The sequence below is a fragment of the Ctenocephalides felis genome, unplaced genomic scaffold (genome assembly GCF_003426905.1).
Source record: "Ctenocephalides felis isolate EL2017-DRISC unplaced genomic scaffold, ASM342690v1 CF-g0.4_SCAFFOLD_01428, whole genome shotgun sequence".
NCBI lineage: Eukaryota > Metazoa > Arthropoda > Insecta > Siphonaptera > Pulicidae > Ctenocephalides > Ctenocephalides felis.
In genome coordinates, this window is record NW_020537582.1 from 95,507 (window position 1) to 106,275 (window position 10,769).

Consider the following 10,769-nt stretch of genomic DNA (forward strand, 5'->3'; position numbering starts at 1 on the left):
CGACTAAATATCCTAACATATTCTAAAACTTAATTCTACAACCTATCTAAGGGAGGGGGAGGGAAATCTTAAAACTAAACCTTATATTATTATTATATTTAAAAAAAAAGTAAATGATTTTTTTCTCAATCATATACTTCTACGCCGAAGAAATCTTTTACTCTACAAAAATGAATCGTGTCATATCAATCTAACTACTTATGAAACGAGTCCGGTCGTTTCATGAGACAGCGTTACTGCTTGTCCCGGCCGCTCGGACTAAAGCTACGTCAACCGACGGCCGAGTTGGCTACGGTATATTCATATACAAAAAAAAAATACTATTGAAAATAAATCATTAAAAAAAAAGGTGGTGAAGGCTTCGACACGATCCATCAGTTTATATATTCATCTATATAAACTGAACTTCCTTATTCTTGATTCTTCATCAAGCTCTTCCTATCTCTAATAACCCATTCATGTTTGCTTCTTTTCTTAATTTCTTTCATTAATTTTATTTGCCATATCGGACCCCTTAATCAGGATTGGGCGGTCAAAAACACGAGCCAATAACTATTGACGAGACAGAATTAAAGTATTTTCAATAAAAATAAAATCGTATTTTGTCCATATAAAAGGGCGTCACGAAAATTAAACAACACGCCGACGGTATAAACTAACGCGATAATACACTACAAACGTTCGTTTGGTTTGATTTACGGTGACATTATCAATAAACAAAAAAACAACACGACGAAAATAATAGTTTACCTCGAATCATTCTCATACTTAACATAAAACTATTATACTTGATACATATACAATCGGGCACCATAACATAATTAACTTTTTAAATTTGCCCTCTATACTCTCATTACCTTGTAGCAAAGGCTATAAACTCTATCCGTAAACCAAACCAAACCTTTCGCGACGTACGGCTAAAAAAAACGACACAACGATATATACATATATAACACAAAACATTATTCAAATATATTAAAATGGCGAACAAAACGGATAATGCAATAATGATAAATAGGATACATAGGTAAGAACAAATCGGTTACGCGTATGATATAAAAACTAAGTGTTATGGAATAATAAAACATTAAAATTAATAAGAATTAGACAAATGCGAAGAAAAAGAGCTACTTGATAAAAAAAACTGCGAAAGAGTGTCACTGGCCGTTCTAGCTGTATGACGCACACAACCAGAGCGTTTATCCAACCGTCGGGTACAGGTCCGTACTTGGCAAGACCGAGTGAAACCCTTACCAGTGTCCCTGCGCCCGCAGAGATATGACTTCTAAAAGACACTTTGTGCCTGCAATCTGCTCTAATTAACGAAGGTTGGCTAGTCCTTTCGTTACCGTGCCGCATACGATGTATAACTAGACTGGTCGCGATAGCCGTTGTAATCGTTATGCAAAGAAATCATATCCCAATCCTACTATTAGTAGAATCGGTTGGATAAAGCCGCGAATAGAGCACCAGACAATGGTGACCCGGCAGAACTGAGGCCAACATTAGTACGCGTAATCATAACAAAAAAGGAAATATTTAAAAAAAAAGAAAAACCTTATCCAAATTATTAAAACTAATTCATTATTGCATCATCTTACAAAAAAAAACACGAAAATACACGACGTTAAAATATAAAATATAAAAAAAAACTATACTAATACTACAAACCAATTACTCTATACCTACTTATTACACAACAATCCAGCTGGTCAGATATGAATAGCATGCCTATGTTTCAACTATTTGAAAAAAAAACTAAGTCCTTGTTAAACTAACAAATCCGATTCGGCACTGTCTGCCTGGCTCAAAAAACTTTGACTCTCTGCACGCGTTTCGTACGCGCCAAACATCTCACCCCGTGAGTTTCTCAAAATTCTTACACTTTTACACATAGGCACGCTAGTCTTTATGCTAATTCTCCCCCGTAACATTACTTAAAAATAAAATTAGCAATAATAGCAAGTTGTTAAAACTTGTTAAATTGCTAATCCTACACTTGACTAACAAAAGTGACGAAAAACTTGACTTATTCGGATAACTTTCAAAAACTTTTAAACTGATTAATTTATTATAAAATAATTTTCAACTTAAATTAAATTTTTCTATATAAAATAAAAAGTAAAAATTCTTATCTTATGAATCTAGTTGAAAAAAAGTTACCAAGTTTTTTAGCTAAACTCACATAAGAGTTTAATTTTAACGATAACATAAAAAAACATGAAATCCTTTCTAGTAAACATTAACATATTTAGAAAATCCTTTAATCTATATAAGTAAAGAAAAACTTAATATTTTTTCTACAACTTTCTTGGTCTACATAATATTCGGAACTAATAATTAAAAAAAAATCACAAATAAGAAACAGACTTTTTTTTTTTTAATTATGGTAGACCTTAACTTAATTCAATTATCCTAACTATTTTAATAATAGCGCGTAAAAAGTGAAAAGTAATCTTGCCTCATTCGTCTTTAAAATCGAAAAATTTGGTAATTACAGGGTTTGTTAACAACCGCGAATAAAAAGAAAACTAGATCAAAAATAAATGAAAACCGCTAAAACTATTTGTGTTTATCTGTATTTATATCCGTACTTATGTTTAAAAATATTATTAAAAATGACAACAAAATGCATTATGCGCGCGAACATTTTCAAACCGTTTAACAATCACTGAGTGTGAGTATGAAATTTTGTACTTGTACGCCATGCCTGTGTCGCACAGGTCAGGTCAAAATCACTGAAAAAAGGATACTTGAAAGTTAAATTTCTCCGAAAAATGGCCATGTGTTTTGCGCGACCAGGCGTATCTGCGCTAAAGTGTCCCAAAAGCAAAATATCTGAGCTTACGAGAAAAAATATATTCGACGATTGGAATATTATTTTATAAAAATTAAAAATATTTTTGTGGATATATTGCGATTTTTATAATAAAAAGAATAAAATGAAGTAAAAAAAAGCAATTACATCTACGATTATGTGAAAATATAATTTATTTATTTATTCATTTTTTATTGCTTTCTATTCGAGCATAATAATTGAATAATTTGTAATTCTGTAAAACAAAATTGGGTAGAAAAAATAAAATTAACTTAATAGAGCAAGAATTAAAATTGAATTCGATAAGAAAAAAAAAATACAATATTGTTAATTTATAAATTTTATACTATTGAATATTCAAAACTATTTACAACGTACCAAAAAAGAACGCGAAAAAGATAATAAAGTTTAACAAATACATTAAAATACAGCATCTCATAAAATTTCACACTCACGCCTTATTTAAAATCAAATCAATGATTTATAATTTCAAAATATTGGGAAACGCGCGCTTTTAAGAAACAAAACTACAGATAAACACATGTAGCGATACATATACCAAAAGACACACACATAAAGAAATTTCGCGACGTTTAAAATTTGATTTATTTCTACAAACTTCAATAAAAATTACGAACACATTAAAATACAACCGTACACATAAACAGTGGGAGCTACTCGCTTGGTTTTTTTTATTAAATATTATTAAATATAAAATAAAAAAATTGTAAGTTGGGGATCGAATGCGTTTTCACCATTGTAACAATTGGGGTTGAAGCCCCCTTCTTGGGGTATGCAATGGCTGCCAAATATTATATTCTAGCCTTGCAACCCCATTACGAAGGAGGTTACTTCAACACTCCAATCGCCCGCTAAAGTACCTGTAATTACCTGTGGGGGTTAGTAGCTACTATACGAATGAAACCAAGATTACTTTTATAACTAAATCTATTAAAATAATTAATAATACATTCCGCATGTATTTGTGGAACATGACCGTACTTGCATACGGTCATGTTCCCTAACTAATACCACTTATTCTTATATCATGGTATATATACTTATATGGAGATATGAGGGGAGAATAGCTACAGCTTATAATCTACATTATCTGACCTTTAAGCTGGACCTGTCTTGTTGCACAACACACACACAACTAACACTAACGTATCCCAAGGCGTTCGCCTATGGGATACGTCTTCGTTGGCTCTAACTTCTTAATTGCCAGGATCTCCGGAGCGTCTCTCTGATGGACCCCAAGAACCAATGGATAGTTAGGGGTAGTGGTAGGGATGGTGTACCCTGGGGGTTGACGACCATCAGGCGAGAATAATTATCAATACGAAGATAATTATGATTATCGTCACAATATATATATATATATATATATATATATATATATATATATATATATAAATCCACATGCATAATACTCATTCACACACATATATACATATATATACACGTACATATACATATATATACACATACACATACGCACACATATGCACAAAAACATATACATCTAATTTTAATTACACTATGTTGATCTCTATATCATTATTCTAGTTTCACTTATATACTCGTATATAGCATCATACGTTACAGTGTCTGCCAACATCAGTCTCAGGTTTGTGGGAAGTGGGATCCTCAGTTTTGTTAATTTATTCCATAGTTTTTCTCTTTTTTCCTCCATATGTCTACACTCCATAATTAGGTGATTGGCATCTGCATTATTTGCTTCGCCAAGACAAAAACAGTACGGATTGATGTTAATTCCGATCCTATTCAAGTGAAAAGGCGTAAGGGTGTGATTGGTTCTCAGACGATTAAAGATGCAGTAAAAATGACGACTCCTCGTAAATTTGTCGTACCATGGTTTGACGGGAATTTTTTCTTGTATGGCTGCATAAAATTGTCCTTTTTCACGAGATGACTCTTGGAATTCCAATTGCCACTTCTTATATATTTTTGCCTTAAAGAGGTTCTTGATATCTTGGAGGGATATTCCATCTTCTACGATTATACCCGTGCTTATTGCATCTTATGCTCCTTTGTCAGCAGTTTCATTCCCTGTTACTCCAATATGACTCTTGATCCAAATTAAGTAAACGGATTTTTTTTTTGAGAGAATGTAATGTATATGATCAAGAGTATCTAACACTAAAAAACTTGGGTCTCTGCCTATAGATAGCAGGCTCTCTAAAGATGATCGGCTATCACTGAATACAACTGTTTTCTCTAAGCCAAGTGTGGCGATGTTCCGAATACATTTGTTTATGGCGTACATTTCAGCTGTATAAATCGACGCATTTATATCTAACTTATATTTAGTATATATGTTAGTGTTCTGATGATAGATGCAAGCACCTACGCCCTCAGAACCTTTTGAACCATCTGTGAAGAAAACCTCGAAGTCTGGAAACGTGTTTTTAATTTTATCTTCAATTTCTAATCTATACCCCCAATCAATTGGACTGCTATATGTATTACAAAATTCCATCTGTATGATATTTTGAAGGTTTGTAGTCGTGATTTCATAGTCGAAGTAGAATTTTGTTGCTTTGTTTTGTTCTTCTAATGGCTTGCATTTGTATTCTGTTTCTGAGAACACCGACATAAGTATAGGTTTCTTCTTATTTTGCCAATATTGTCTGTTCTGACGGTTGTTAGCACTACTAATTTTTTGTATCACCTCTACGTTGTTAGATCTTATTCTGTCAATAACGAATTTTGTTGCTAACAGTTTCCTCCTCAAATGCAGAGGCATTATGTGTGCTTCCACATGTAAGGCGTTAATGGGCGTTGAACGCAAAACTCCCAGGCAATACCTTATAGCTTTATTTTGCAGGGTATCCAGTTTGCGCAGTAGATTTTTACTTGCATCCCCATAAATGAAGCAGCCATAATCGAGTTTAGATAATATAAGCTGTTTATATATCCCGATTGCAACCTTTACGTCAGCGCCATACATCATGTGATTTAATACTCTCAAGATATTTAATGCATCTTCACATTTTCTTGACAGATTTTCCAAATGTGGACCCCATCGTAATTTATTATCTATAGTCAATCCCAGACATTTTGTGGAAGTTTGTATTTTTAATGTGTATCTACCTAATTTTATTGACTCCATCGCAATAGAATTCCTTTGTCTGGTGAAAAAGGATACTGCACTTTTATTCTCCGAAATTGAAAATCCCAGTGATGTGGTCCATTTTCCAAATGACGTCATGGTCTGATCCATTTTTTTGATCACATCATTTAATGACACTCCACTATGTGATAATATTATATCATCTGCATATTGCATGATCCGAACGTCCTGGCCAATCTCATTTTGAAGGTGTGCCGTATATACGTTGAACAACAAGGGACTAAGGACAGAACCCTGAGGTAAACCTTCCGACATATACCGTGGCCCATAATGCGTATCTTTACATCTGAGGACTAATTTTCGATCTTTCAATAAGTGATAAATGTGAACAATAAATCTCTTAGAGAGTTTTAATTCATATAGAATGTTTATTAAAATCGGTATTTGAACCCTGTTGTATGCGTTCTCCAGATCCAAGTTGATAGTCAATACACAATTTTTCTTTGCCAGGTTGTTGTGAATTTCATAGACGAAACTAGTTAGAACATCATACGTGCCTCTTTTGTTTCTGAAACCTTGCATATAACTTGGCAATTTCTTTTTATTCTCGAGCCACCACTCGATTCTTCTTTTCATTAAGCGTTCGAATGTTTTGGACATACATGACGCTAGAGAAATCGGCCGATATGATTCTATTTTTGTTGCATCCTTATTAGGCTTTAGGACTGGAATTGTGATATATGTCCCCCAGTCTTTTACAGCAATCTCTTTAGTCCAGATGTCGTTGAAGACCTTCAGTAGAATTTTTTTCCCCTTATCTGATAGGTTACTTAGCATGGGGTAGTGTATATTGTCATTACCCGGCGCAGTATTACTATTCCTTTTTAGTGCCAAATGTAATTCATCAATGGTAAAGGGACCTTCTAATTCGTCATTTTTTTCCATGTCCTGTATGTTGACGTCATTAATTACCGTATCCGGAGTAAGTGAGTTAAGAAACTGATCAGCTAAGTTGTTAGGAAATGCATTGGTTCGAGGGGCTCCATTTTTCATAACCTTTATATGGTGCCAGATTTGTTGTGAAGACATGTTTCTAGAGAAGGAGTTACAAAACTCTGTCCATTTATCGTATTTTTTCTTTTTAAATACAAATCGACACTTAGCTACCGCTCGCTTGTATTTTATATAATTGTCTATGTTTGGTATTTCTTTGTATTTCTTAATTGCTTCCGATTTTATTTTCTTCACTTTGTTGCACTCCTCGTCCCACCAAGGATTTGATTTATTTCTATATTTCGTACCCAAATACGGATTTGTTTTTGGAATATTCATTAGTGCTGCATTATTAATGCATTCAATAAACTTGGAATAGGAAATCATGGATCATCAATCAGGATTGGAGTTGAGATTAGTATTCGACAACATTCTGTCTACAGTTTGCGCATAACCTGACCAATCTGCATCTTTAATTTTCCACCGATATCTGTTCACTGGACTATGATCGTATTTAAACCTATTCTCGTTGCCTAATTTAAAATTAATACTAATTGCTAAATGATCAGATCCTAGAGTTTCATTTAATACACTCCATTCAGCCCTAATCATCACTGATGGACTGCATATTGTTAAGTCTACCGCGGAAGGATTCCTATCGTGCCTTCTTATCATTGTAGGTGCTCCGTCATTCATAAGACATAAACCCTCTGCGTTTATGGCTTCACTAAGATTTATGCCTGCATTATTGTTTTTTAACCCTCCAAAACTTATGTGGTGAGCATTACAGTCCCCTGCTAGTATTAACGGTTGATTTAGTTCCTGGAATAGCGACACCCAATATTCCGTTCCTGTCTTGTAACCGGGGGCACAATAAATCGCCACAATATTAATAATAATAATGATGGTTGTATGCGTGAACAGTCTAGAAGTAGTCGTAGGCTTGATGTGGTCGTTGTCGGGGATGAGAGTTGCCGGCGTGGCCTCAGTGTCGGCAAACGTGCGGTCCGGCGCACGAAGGTGTTAGTAAAATGTATTTAATGTGAGCTTTGTTTTTTGGGTTTATACCCAATAGTATTTGATGATTATATTATTCATCATATTAAATATGATGAATTCAAACATTTCCCTTCCGCCTTTTTGTATTATAAACCATCTATGCATTTTAGACATAGTCAGGTATCGTTCATGTTTCATTGAATCACTCTACAAATTGAAAAAGATGAAGAACTTCAACAATCATTGGATAATGCAATGTAAAATATAATTCACTAATGGTTATTTTCCACTAATTTTGAAGAATAAACTGGAAAAATTTTCTATGAATTTATCGAAGAATGGATAGTAATATATGAAGATATCGGGTTAATAAGATTCACCACCAATATCTTAAAAACCAGTAAAGTTTAGCATTGTTCAACAACAATATTTGAAAGTAGAGGGGAAAAGATGTATAACCAGTTATAACCTTGATTCTTATGACTTTGCTATCAGGAGATAAACGGTAATCTTTGAAAATCCATAACAAAAGTATTTCCTTTTGTTGTTAGTTTTTTGGGTTGTGAGCACTGTGATTTAGTTCACGAGGCCTTAATATAAATTTTAACTATTTAATTGTTTTATAAAATGTAATGTTAATTTTGAGTGAGATTCAACACTTTAAAAACTTACATCTGTGTGGGGCACAAATGACCAACTGAACATTGACCACGGCTAAAGATTAAAAAAGACTGGGATTGAATTGTTCCATATTTTTATAGAAAGTGTATAAAACTTCCAGTTTGATTGTATTAACAAAATATGGTCAAACGAATATTGTTATTTTGAATTATATAATTTATTATTATACAAGTAGACTTTGAAGTTTATTGTGTTTATAATACCTCATTGTCGGTACCATTCAAACTATACATCCTTACACTCTTAAAATAAAGTATTCTTTTTTTTATTCTGTAGAAGTTGCTTAGAAATACCTATCTTAGCAAAACAACGTTTGCCGGGTCAGCTAGTGATATATATATTTTAGTGAAGTTTTGTGGATTTCACGCTAGAGCCGGTACTTTTTACCACATTGTACTGCCGCTAATGTGAGGTTTTTGAGCAGATATCCGCTCCCGATGCCTGCTCAAAAACTTCCGCCATCAGTAAGCGTCGCGCGACGTTGTGTGTTGTTTGGTTTTTATTGCTGATGGTAATTTCCTTCTAAAATTATAAGAAGCGATGCTGCTTCAGGTCTTTTATTGGATAGGCAAGGTGCTATGGACATCTAGCACCGTTTGGAGCCTAGAAACATCAGGGAAACAAGCATTCCGACGACTCACTTCTTGTTTTTATATTGAGAAGCGCACTTGCTGTACACGATATAATAGTGATAGGAATAGTTAGACTAAGATAAAAGTAAAATTAGGTTTATGTTTGCGTTTAATAGAGTTGGGACCGCCAAATTCAAAACAGTCAGCAATTCCCGAATTTTAAAATAATATGTAGAGTATTTTAATTACTTGTGTTCAATTCTCGCTCTTAGTCTTACTCTTGCCATGCTTTTCTTTTGTTGTGTGTTTTCTGTTTTTACATTGTTAAGTAAACATTGTTGGTAATAAGTAAGTAAATAGGTTTAGGTTGATTAAGAAACAAATGCGTTTATGTTTTACACAAGTCAAGTTTATGTTGAATGTATATTTGTTGTAGTTATAATGTCATTGTCTTTACGTGTTGTTAATGTTGCCATTGTTAGAATCGATTAAAAAGCCGTTAATATAAGAATATTAGGATATAGTGTTATGTTTTTGTGTTTTAGTTTGAATAATAGTGATAAGTTTAGATATTTTGTGATCATTTTATGAGTGTTTTTATGTTATTTACTTTTATTATGTCTGATAATTTTAATACTTGATAAATCTTTTGTTCACTAAATTTGATAGGTTTAATTAATTATAATCGATTTTGCTATTGTATTTGAATATAGGCTATATATAAGCAATAATAAAAGCAATAAGCCTAGGTCGAAGTTTTAATAGACAGTGGATAAGTGAAGTGGCGTTTTTTTTTGGTTGGTTATAACACTTTTTGGACAAAAACGTTAAAACTACTAATGTGATCTTACTTTCTGTGAAAAACTGTTGTGAAGTAAATAATTTCGACAATGCAAGAAAAAATGAAACGCGTGTACGACTACATTATTGGAACATCGTGACCCGAATTGTGGCTTAGGGCGCTGGGGGTCGACGCCTATGCAGATGACATGCCGGATTGAGGAAAAGTCAGCCTACGGGAGGAGAGCAAACCGCAGATCGGACAAGTTGGAATGCGCCATCGACGTCTCATCGGGGAGCAAACAATAATTATAATTATTGTTTATGCTATATATAATTTACTCCTACTTATATCAAGAAGCGATAAGAGCCTCCGTGGCGCAATTGGCTAGCGCGTTCGGCTGTTAACCGAAAGGTTGGTGGTTCGAGCCCACCCGGGGGCGTAAAGTTGTTATTATTTATACTCTGGAATATTTTTTTTTTTATTTATTTTTTATTGGCTTTGTAAGCTTGTACATTGGCCATTATTACAGAATTTCACATCTACAAAAATTAAGACTAATATATATATATATATATATATATATATATAATATATATAAATCCACATGCATACATACTCATTCACACACATATATACATATATATACACGTACATATACATATATATACACATACACATACGCACACATATGCACAAAAACATATACATCTAATTTTAATTACACTATGTTGATCTCTATACCATTATTCTAGTTTCACTTATATACTCGTATATAGCATCATACGTTACAGTGTCTGCCAACATCAGTCTCAGGTTTGTGGGAAG

The 10,769-nt window shown here is 33.4% G+C and overlaps 1 non-coding gene across 1 annotated transcript; it reads left to right on the plus strand.

Annotated features, from left to right (window-relative positions):
* The first annotated feature begins 10,309 nt into the window (after positions 1-10,309).
* Positions 10,310-10,383, plus strand: Trnan-guu. The gene has a single exon. It is a non-coding gene; the product is annotated as a tRNA-Asn (tRNA).
* Positions 10,384-10,769: the final 386 nt, after the last annotated feature.